Source organism: Triticum dicoccoides, chromosome 1A, assembly GCF_002162155.2.
Source record: "Triticum dicoccoides isolate Atlit2015 ecotype Zavitan chromosome 1A, WEW_v2.0, whole genome shotgun sequence".
Classification (NCBI taxonomy): Eukaryota; Viridiplantae; Streptophyta; class Magnoliopsida; order Poales; family Poaceae; genus Triticum; species Triticum dicoccoides.
Window position 1 is genome coordinate 28,928,596 of NC_041380.1, and position 11,206 is coordinate 28,939,801.

The window sequence follows — 11,206 nt, forward strand, 5'->3', positions numbered from 1 at the left end:
CCACTACTGGAAGCAAAGTAAATTTCCTTATATACAGTGACTCTACCGGCAGTTTGGTTTGTTTGCCTGTGTGGGTGTTGACTTGCTTCAGAAGTCATAGATACAAATAGAAGCATAATGTGTGGTTTTAGAAAATATATCAAGTTCTAAAGATAAATAAAACTACTTTCAGTATATATAGTAGATGCCATTGCAGATAGCACTCCAATACTAACATTAGAAAAGGTAATCTGGTTTTGGTCACACCATCAAAAAATTAGATAAACACCAGATGGCAAACAAAATACATGTTAAGCCTCCATCCTTGTGATTATTGTTTTTCTTGTTCCAGAGCTCCTGTACAAATGAGGCACACATGATGCATACTTTGCCATACAAACTTAAGGCAGCAAGAGAGGCCCCTATAACTTGCTGGGAGCATGTCTTTCTAGTATAACAAAGTGCAGCTTACTCTTAACCAGATTAAATCAAGGACCAACAACAAACAATAAAAGATCAAGAACAACTCATATGCAATAAAGGTATGAGAGAGAAGAAATCTTTACATAAGACGACTATAAACACCGGAGCATAAATAAGCAACACCTTTAAATACAAATAAAAAGGATCCAGGGTTCATTGCATAGTGGGCTCAGATCTGACTTTCCTTGATCATATAACCTACCCCCGTCTCTTATCATCAGATCAATCTTTTTATACAGTGGAGCTGCCCTGGTCATCACTCAACAAGAATGACCATCCAAGGACAGAGCAACAAGTATCACAGGATCAAAAAGGATTCTAGAGACAAGAGGGAGGATTCAACTTGATACCCACAGGTGCCTCGATTGCTCGAAGGCACACTTATTTCAGACACGGCTAATCATCATCGCCCCAGCACGAAAGCCATCGGAGCATAAATAAGTAACACCTTTAAGTACAAATAAAAATAGTTCAGGGTTCATTGCATAGTGGGCTCAGATTCGGCTTTCCTCGATCATATAACCTACCCCCATCATCTCTTATCATAGATCAATCTGTTTATACAATGGAGCTGCCCTGGTTATCACTCAACAAGAATGACCATCCTAGGACAGAACAACAAGTATCACGGGATCAAAAAGGACTCTAGAGACAAGAGGGAGGATCCAGCTTGATACCCACGGGTGCCTCGATTGCTCAAAGGCACACTTATTTCAGTCAAGGTTAATCATCATCGCCCTAGCACGAACACTACTGGTCAATTTAGCAAATCCAGGAGCATAACTATACAACCAGAGAATCCACATGTAAACCAGATCATCGCAGGAACTCCTATGATAGAAACCAAACATGAACTCAGCCTGCAAACCCTAGAATACCATGCATCTACAACTAAAGAGCTCAAGTAGGAACCGATGCATGAGCAGGGAATAGAGCATCAACCAGACGAGCACCACATCAATATAGCCATGGCCATGTCCAATGCAGTAGCCGAAGCAGACGAGCAGGAGGAAGATGGAGCTCACCAAGGGAGGTTGTAGCTGAGGCAGTACTCAGTGGGCACCGGGTTGCGCCTGAACACCGTCCAACCGGCGAGGAACCACGTCGGAGTTACGCCTTGCACTGCCCCGCCGACGAGCCTGCATACCATAGGAAGAAAAGGATCATCAGCCAAATTAGGAACCAGTTCCTGGTGAAGAAAAAAGAACAGATTCTGATTCCTATAAAAATCAACTTTAGATGACAACCCTTGGTAAGAAAAATCAGAAAGCAACAATCTTAAAGGGAGTAGCATCAATCCCTAAGCCACACAAGCATCATACAGCAGCAACTACAACCTACACCATAGGGGGGGGATCCATAAATGCAAGGCATAAGTGGGAAAAATTGCAACAAATGCAAGGAAGAATATATTACCAGGAGTCTAAAATAATGTTTTCATTCAGCAAGGTGCCATGGATGAGTATGCCTGCCCATCCTAATTGTCAATCCTTAAGACAAACTATTTTGTGCATAACGGTGAACATTTTTTATCTTTCTACAGTAAGAAATAAAAGGTTTATTATGGCATTTCATAAATGATTTAGTCGCGCCTCAACATATAAGAAGTAACAATAAACCAGAAGAAACAATTATGTCTTTGCTTTCCCTCTATATAAGTAAGAATAAGAGGTTTATTATGGCATTTCATAAATGATTTAGTCGCGCCTCAACATATAAGAAGTAACAATAAACTAGAAGAAACAATTATGTCTTTGCTTTCCCTCTATATAAAGAATGTCCTTATTATTCCTAGGAGGCATGTTGCCATCAAGTTTCTTGTTGAACTGCCTAATTTCAACATTTAACAATGATGCATATCATTTTAGAAGAGTAAATACCTTACCACTACAACCATAGTCACCGTCATCAACTTGCACATCCTAATTTTGACATAGTAACCTTTAATAATGATCGGAACCTGTATTGAGAACCTAGTCGCCGTCAACCACTACAACCATAAACAACACAAATAAATGATGTAACCAGCTCATACAAATTTGTGTTTTTTCTTCTCTGCGGAGCTTATACTAATATTTCTACATGCTAACAACACAACATAACATCATACTCAAATGTGCATCTGCTAATCTAACAAATATCCCCATCTCAAACAGAAAGCTGTAGATATTTTCACACATTCGATGGCCAAATCACTGTACTGAATTTAATCTAGCTCCTAAAAACATCACCTGGATAATAATTGCAACCACGACATATTTGTCCTATGATTATATGGCTAAGCAAGGACCAAACTTCTCTAGTTACTTAAATACATGCAAGCTGGTGCAACTAACTACGATAAAGGTTAGTATGAGTTTCCTAAATAAATTTAGGTTAAAAGTCAAATCAACTAAAGTTTTTTTGTTCTTGCTATACACTGGCATATGGGATCGGTAACCCACGCACTCTGCTCCAACCCAAAAAAAATAGAGAAAACAGAGCATCAATCTTGCTTTCTTTAATGCTAGAGAGATCGGTCCCAAAAGGCCTTGCTCAGGAACAAGCAAGGCATCATGTTGTGTTTCCCACAAAGACCATGAAGCATAAGCAACTAATCAGAGAAGTAGACACAAACTTGGTTACCTAGGCTCAAAATGCAGGGTTGGCGGCTACTCACCTAGGCTCGAAGTAGCTGTCTCTGTCGTCGGGTCATGGACAGTAAGGCGGGATAGATTCATCTTGGGTTCCTCTCCCTCTGTGTGGTGGCGGCCTGAGCTTCTCCTGCCGAGCGCCAAGGAGGAAGAGATCGAGCAGAATCGGTGAGTGGGTGACTTTCGTAATGCAAAATCGGTGAAACTAAAAATGCATGCTATAGTTTGAAGCAAAGAAGTAGCATACGCATTGGAGACATCATTGTTTTAATTATAGAAGTGGCATCAAATTAAAAAATACACAAAAATAATCTAAGAATATTATCATTATAGAGCAATAATTTCTGAACTTGGTGTCTATCAAAAGTAAAATAATATAAGGAAATCTCTCTACTATCACTACAACATTGCAAACCAAACCAATCAGTAGTATAACAATCAGATCGATGATAGGGGCTTTTTCCCATGATTTCCATGCAAAATAGCATCAGTAGTACATGAATTATGCATAATCATGTTTTTGTTTGTGTTTGCAATGCATGGTGTGTTATCAATAGCTTCTCTGACCAATAGGTAACAACCATCTCTAGCTGAAAATTCCATCACATATCATGCCATGGATTGAAAATCTGGTACGTTTATCCGATGAGAACACCTACAGATTATGTGCTGATACAAAGCACCACGATGGCAGCCCCAATATAAGGTGTGTGAAGGAGGAGGGGAGAGGAGAAGATCTCCAACCTCGAGCCGGCACACGAGCTGGGATAGTGCGGGTGTGGATGGCAGCAGAGCGGGCACAGAGAAACCGAACGTATGGTCTCGATGTTGTTCTTCATGCCGTCGTTGCACGCCTCCCTGCACATCACCGGCCAAAACAACCACACGCATGAACATCTAGCTCACAGTCACATAAACCTGAGAGTTGTGTATTCTCTCATAACTCAGTACAAAACATGAGTTGTGTATGAATTCTTAGGAAGATATTAAAATTGCATCAAGTAGCAGGCAGTCTATTGTATATTTTTTTTTACAGAGGTAATGTGAATATAAGATAAGATGGTAGTATAAGATATCACAAAATATGCTACAAACATGTATATTTCATGGATAGATGGAGTGGCCTGAAATTGCATGCAAGAGGTTGAGAAAAGAAGAAGAATACTTGTTAAAGAATTACTGGAACAAAGGCAAAGTCTGCGAGAATTCCCACAAAATAATGATTTTGGACATGCATACTTGGAGAGGTGTCACCACTACATCCATGAGACCACCACGGACAGAGCTACAAGAAAGTAATACAAAAAAAAATTCTTATCGATGGTCGGATGTGCACATTCTATCCATTGGTATATGTCGAAGCATGTAGTATTACTTTGACATTTAGCAAGTTGAATGGATAGTACATAACAATTAAGGCAAGTCATGTTTCCAAAAGGTGCGTGAAACTCAGATATCAGTCTATATAGCACACCACGGTAGCTAATGAGAGAGAGATCGGGAGAGCAACCTGCAACACCCAGGTCAGGTTCTACGCGGTGATCAAAGAAGTTGCGCGACAAAGTAAGCAAGCGCACCCAGCGCCACCAGTCGCTAGTCACAAGCAAACTATTATTAGGAAAGAAGAGGTGCATCACAATTGCTCATTTTCGTGTTAAGAAATTAGATTGACACCAGATGGCAAACTGTAATACATATACAAAGATCAAGTACTCTCATGATGCATAGCATCCATTAAACTAAACTATACCTTTTGAGCGCGCGCACACACACACCGCAAACTGATCTGGAACTTGGAAGTATGTTCTTTTTAAACCATAAATCTTACATGCAGCTTTAAATTTAGTAAAATTTTAGTTACATTCTTTTTAATTTTCAACACCCTGGAACCTAGATAAAATCCCCCAGTAATATCCTAATCGCATCAATTGCAAAACTACATATAGTGAATAATCAGAATCAGACATGTAGCTGAACCCAGTCCCAGTTTGCTGATCAACATAGATAAGATTCGGCTCCTGCAGTAGCCAATATCCAATTCCAAACAGAGAGAAGATTATACAGGGTCTAAACAATCTCTAAGAAAAATATTATACAGATTGATTGATTAGTACGCAAACTGTCGGTATATATAATATACCTGATCCCAACCAAACTCATTCCAGAGTAGCGACATGTTGTCTGCTATGTGGAAGGCGCCGTTCTCGTAGAAGAGGGCTAGCTCACTGCAGTAGCCGGGCCATCCCATCAGCCAGATCACCACTGGGTCCTCCTTGTGCCACCTGAATTCGAAGAAGTAGAACAGCCTCCACGAAAAAGTGGCAGATTTAAGGCATAGGATCATCATGAGAAACGCAACATGAACGGAGAGGCTGGAGGCTGCATGAGTGAGCTCACCTGGCGTCATGAGTGGTGGGGAGGCGGTAGCACTCAGTGTGGTGCCCGAGGTTGCTCACTGACGTCACAACAACGACTTTGGATAGAATCACCGCCCAAAAGGATCAAATATTCAAGTGCGGCGCATAGTTCCTTCAAGATAAAAAGAACAGCTGACTATGTGATGTTTCAAATAGTCCGTCCATAGTAGTGTACTGTGATATATTCAAGTAGTCCATCCAAAGTAGTGTACTGTGATATAAATATATAACGAATGATCACTTACTGATTAGGATCTCCTCCATAGCTAGCAATAGTATCACAAATAAATGAAAATGCCTCAAAAGCATCACTGACCATGTCACTTATTGTTCCTTGGGGCAAATTTCTGCAAGATATATTTACATATTTCATCAACCAGACATATGTCAATCTATACTTACTCGCCTAGAAGTCATGAAATTAGATAGAAATGCCATCAAAGGGTAAGCACCTATAATCAATGCAAGCGACTATAATTCCACGCTCCGCTAACCGTCTTCCAAGAAGAGCACCCCACGGCCTGTAACTAAACAGAATCATGACCATCAACTACGGAAGTCATGGAGAAAGGTGTCTTGATATGTACCTTATCTCCTCCTCTATATGGACCAGCTGGTGATAGATGTGTGGCTGTAGAGAGAGAGTTGACAGTAAACAAACCGAAAGCAATGAAAAAGGAAAACAAAGAGACTTATTACATAGGTGTATTATAAATTTTCTTGAACGGGGTATTAAATTGCCTTTCGTTTAACATTATCAAATTCCACATAATCCATGCTTTCATGGATATTATACATAGGCTGGGGGGACATTCATGCTTCCTTGAAGCACTGGTCTAATATAAAAAGAACCTTTGCTTCAGAAATATAAGTTGAAAAAAAAGAGCTGCTGATATACAATGTAAGAGTAGGACAGAGAAAATACTACACTAAATTCCTGCTCCTGTCATTTAACTAAAAAGTGAAAACCTAACCAAATATTCAATGGAATTGCTTATACTCTTCGTCCCAGCAAATCTTTCAAGTGTGTACAGAACTGCTGATGGAACGTAAGCCTATACACTACATAATCTGAACTCTTTTGGAAGGGAATTAATAAGAAATCCATAAGTTGGAAATTATTGAGTAAATAAAAGAGCACACATATTACATATATAATCTTCCCGGCAGTCTATAGGAGTTTTGTCGAACACCTACAGACAAATCTTGAGGAAGATAAGCTACCCTTCCAATCTAAATCATCGTCACACCAGCATCCACCCCTTTTCTCATCACCCAGATATTCACAACATCCATACAACCTGGGAAGTATATCGTGTAGAGGAGCTCACCCACAAATCTGCCCTACGGAGGGGCACCTCTTGCTGCTCCACCTACTGAGTCTTCATCCGAATGCGCAACCCATGCACCTCCTGCAAAGTCCAAGATGTGATTTAGGGAGGAAGAAACGCATCAGAAGATTGAGCTTAGATAGGAAAAGAAGAATGGGGGCGGAGAGGACATGGAGATGGCTTACCATGCTCATCTTGGCGTCCTCTCCGGCGGTGCGGACGTAGCACGAGCTACTCCTGTTGAGCACCGAGCGCAGCAGCGGCGTGAGCAGTGGCCTGTGCCCTTCGCTGACCTGCACCCCTCCGTTGCGCCGCGTCGTCGTCGTCGACGCCCTACTGCTGCGCATGTGCGGGCGCGTGGGTGCGGGATTGGTTGGGTCGGCGCGGGCAGGGGATTCTGGGGTTTGGGAGGGAGGGGACAAGTGGGTGGGGTGGGGTGGGGTTGGGGGCTGGATGGCCGAGGACGGGAGGGGGCGCTGGGTTTGGCGTCTTGCCGGTTCAGACGAGATGGCGGCGGGCGGCGGCAGCAGCGGGGCAGGGAGGCGGGCGGCGGGCTAGGGATCAGGTGAGAGGCGAGCAGGAGAAAGAGGAGAGGGAGAGGCGCGAGTGGCAGAGGAGACCGCCAGGTCCTCTTAGCGGAGGCGGCGGCGCGAGGGCGAGCGGGAGAGGAGGGGAACGAGAGAGAGAGAGGGAGAGGAGGCGCTCGGGAGGGGAGAGGAGGAGGCTACAGGAGCCGGCCCTTTTATACCCGTGCGAGTGAAATGATGAAAATGCCCCCGGCTGGACAGACTATTTACGAGCGGTGGCACGAAACGGGAGTAACTATTCATTCCAGCAGTAACTTTTTTTTATCCGACGGACGAGGTCGTTCCAGGGGTCGATCCGACGGCCCAATATCCATCAAGCAACCAGATCCGACGGCCAGGAATCCCAAATCGCTGAGGAGCGGGCTGAGGAGTTTCTATTCTTATCTCTTGATACCTAAATCACGTCCATTTATTTCAATGTTCCTCACCAACATCTGAAATCGGGTGCTCCTTGTCTTTCAAACATGTTCAAATGTGGTTTTATGTTACTTATTCATTTCGTTGCCTAGACCTAAATCCCCAAGGTTGGGGTTAATTGTGGTCTCTTTCCTCTTACTATTTTACGTGGACAACCTCAATCTTCTTTCCCCCAATCGCATTCACTATGTGGACTCTAGTGCTACTATCAACTGGTGTATCATGCCTATTTGTTTCACTATTTGTTACAAACAATATGAAATCAGAGGCTCGTTCTCAGTATTTAATAATGATAACATATTTTATATTCATCTAAATTCCCAATGTTGACGTCAAATGTGCCTTTTTACGTGGACAAACTCCTTCTTTCTTTTGACCAATTCACCGTGGACTAATTATTAGTATCAACTATCAACCAATGTGTTACATGTGTTTGTTGTGACGTCTGAAATTAGGTGCACCCAACCGATGCGATAAAACTTTCAATCTATTAATCTTCAATCATGGCAGACAACGAACACCATAAATAGTAAAAATTACATTCAGATCCATAGACCATCTAACGATGACTAAAAGCACTGAAGCGAGCCGAAGGAGCGCCACTGTCATTGCCCCTCTCTCGCCGGAGCCAGGCAAAACTTGTTGTAGTAGACTTTTCTTAATAACATACTTGATATTTCATTTTTTTTCATGAATATAAGCATTTATCAAATGAAAATTTACCTGTGCATTTTCAACATTGCGACTTTAGTCCTATCTTATCTATAGTTTGACACAATTTTTATACAACTCTTGGATACTGATTGAACTTAGATAACAATCTCTTGTGTTTGAACTATATTGTACTTAGATGATGAACTTCACAATAATAAGTAATAAATGGTTCTGTCATAGTATCGTGTATACTATAGAGACAATGATATAAACTCCTACCTAACAACCACACCACCCTGAAGTCGCTCCAGTCGCGGCTCGAGGGAGAAACCATAGCCGCCGCAACTACCTTCCACTGGTCCTCCTTGTCTCGCCTGTTGTAGGGCGAAGCTCGGGTTGGAAGGCGCATAGGTGTACGAAATGGTATCAGACGATGCGATGGCTTCTCCAGGCGGTAGATCATGGTGACACGATGGCTCCCAGGCGGAGCGGCAAAGCACACAGCAGCTTACACTATGGGGATCTTTTGAGGGGAGCCAGCTAGGACACGCCGCTCATCTCAGATGTGTGTGGTGGTCTGGCCTAATACCAGTTCATTAGGAAAGGGCAGCAGGTTGTTGCTTGTGGTAGTGCTATCTCATTCGAGATGTCGATTGCGGTAGCCACCGATGGGTCTTCGTGAGTGTTTGCCGCTCCAGATCGAGTACCTATTGTCGACGGCTCGTTCTCGTAAGGTTGTGTGCTATAGTCAGAAGGCTCCTTTGTGAATTTTGGTGATTCTCACTTTGACCAGTTTGCCTTCGGTTGTGAAATGCAATCAATGGACGATGGCTTGACGCAGAGGATATGTTTGTGCAACAGCGGTGGTGGGATTTTTAGCCCACGCATGTAGCTGTTGGGATTGCGGAAAAGTGATGGCGACAACACATGATTGACTCCGATTTGATGGTTCTTCTTAAGTACCTGGTCTCAAGCTCCAGTGTGAAAACCATAGGTCTGATCCGAGTGGATTATACCTGAGAAAGGCGATGTGTTTGCGTCATGACAATGTACAAGGCATTGCTTGGATATGCTTGGACTTGTTTTCTAGGGTGAAAACCTAGAATGGCCTCTGGTGGTTGGATGCGGTGATGACGGTGCTTGAGTGTCGTTCGCCTCCGAAAGGCGTTGATGTTAAAGGATATCATTGTCCATGCGGTTCCAAACATGATTTATGTGAATATAGTCATTGTTGTAGTTTGTCAATCATTGTTTTGATCACTTTGGTGATATTTCTTTTACTTCACTTAGGTAAAGTTTTGGTCCGACGTGTTTTCTGCATGTGTGCATTGGTGTTGGTTGTGTCTATTCTATGCAGAGCCCATGTGTGTGCTTATTGTGTTTGTATCTATTTTATGCTTCATTTTAGTCAATACAATCTATCCTTTGTAAAAAATAAAATGTTTTGAGACCTTTTACAGTGCATCAGATCAATATTGGCGGTTTATTTTTTTGTTTGCACGGCCTAGATATGGAAATACTACTGCAGATTTTGGGTAGTATATTTTGCGATCAGGGGCAGTTTTGGTAGTTCCTCATGCCCCGTAGCCGTCCGTCACGGCCCTGCGCGCCGCCGAGATGGAGGAGTTCGACATATCTCGTAACCACATCTCGGGCTCCTCATCCATCTAGTTCCAGCACGGGCTCCTCTTCGGCGATCCAGTTCAAACGCTGGTGGCTGGGATCCACGGTTGACTCTCCTCCTCGTAGGCAGCGCACAGCCGCCGGAGAAACCCGTGGTGAACGATGTCACGCCGACCTCCTCGTGGCCATCCCCAACCTCTCATAGGTACTGCACTAACTCCCCAGGGGCACATCAAGTGTTCGGTCCTTATTTTGTCTGCTGATTCCTAGTGCTGGCGTTCGAAAGATATTAGTGATTGGTGGCTCAGGTACTCTCCTATCTGTTGCTAGACATTGCTAATCTTCCGGCCTCTCTAATCACCCCAGGGACGGAGCTCATGTATAGAGGTTGGATGCAACTGGCACCAATGAATCTCATGTAACGAAGAAGCAGCCCCTGTAAAATTCGTTCATGAATGACCCCAAAAATCCATACGTTCAGGTGATGGAATGCACAAATCAATTCTAAACTCACCTACAATCAAAGCTTTGTTGCTTGTGTCACTGTGTGTGTTATGGAAAAATAGCCCATTATATATATATACACGGTTTCAGTCCATCCAATCACTTCATTTTCTTCTTTCTCAGCCTATCGCCCGGCCTCCAACCTAGACATTTCTGAAGTATTACTGTGCTACCTAAAATGCATGCATGATATTAGTGTTTTGTCATTGACTTGTACTTTTCCCCATGTTATTAATGTATGCAGGGTTGCAAGTCGTTCATTCAGGAAGACCTGCTCAACAATTACACTGAGCAGATGGTCAACTACTGCAGAATGGCTATGGACAGTTGTCACGAAGATGCATTTGCTACTGCGGCCTTGCTTTTGAAGGAGAAGGATCAACAAATATCAGAATTAGAGCCAAACTATACTCTCTAGCGTCAGAGTTGCATACTTCAGGGGAGAAGGCCATGTCGAATAAGATAATGCTCGCCAAGAAATTACAAGAAGGGAGATACAGATGTATTATATACTTAATACTTTTTTGGTTCGTCATGATCATATATGCTGCTAGAATTTTAATCCCCACTTTGTAAGA

General features: G+C 42.8%; 2 long non-coding RNA genes across 2 annotated transcripts; both read right to left on the reverse strand.

Moving 5' to 3' along the window:
- Positions 1-1,510: 1,510 nt before the first annotated feature.
- On the reverse strand, positions 1,511-6,033 carry LOC119354867. Its single transcript, XR_005171320.1, has 7 exons — positions 5,965-6,033; positions 5,758-5,859; positions 5,493-5,624; positions 5,236-5,401; positions 3,840-3,953; positions 3,122-3,225; positions 1,511-1,601 (listed from the first exon to the last, which is right to left on the reverse strand). It is a non-coding gene; the product is annotated as an uncharacterized LOC119354867 (long non-coding RNA).
- A 44-nt stretch (positions 6,034-6,077) lies between these two features.
- On the reverse strand, positions 6,078-7,357 carry LOC119354917. The gene is made up of 3 exons (XR_005171355.1): positions 7,029-7,357; positions 6,844-6,924; positions 6,078-6,143 (listed from the first exon to the last, which is right to left on the reverse strand). It is a non-coding gene; the product is annotated as an uncharacterized LOC119354917 (long non-coding RNA).
- Positions 7,358-11,206: the final 3,849 nt, after the last annotated feature.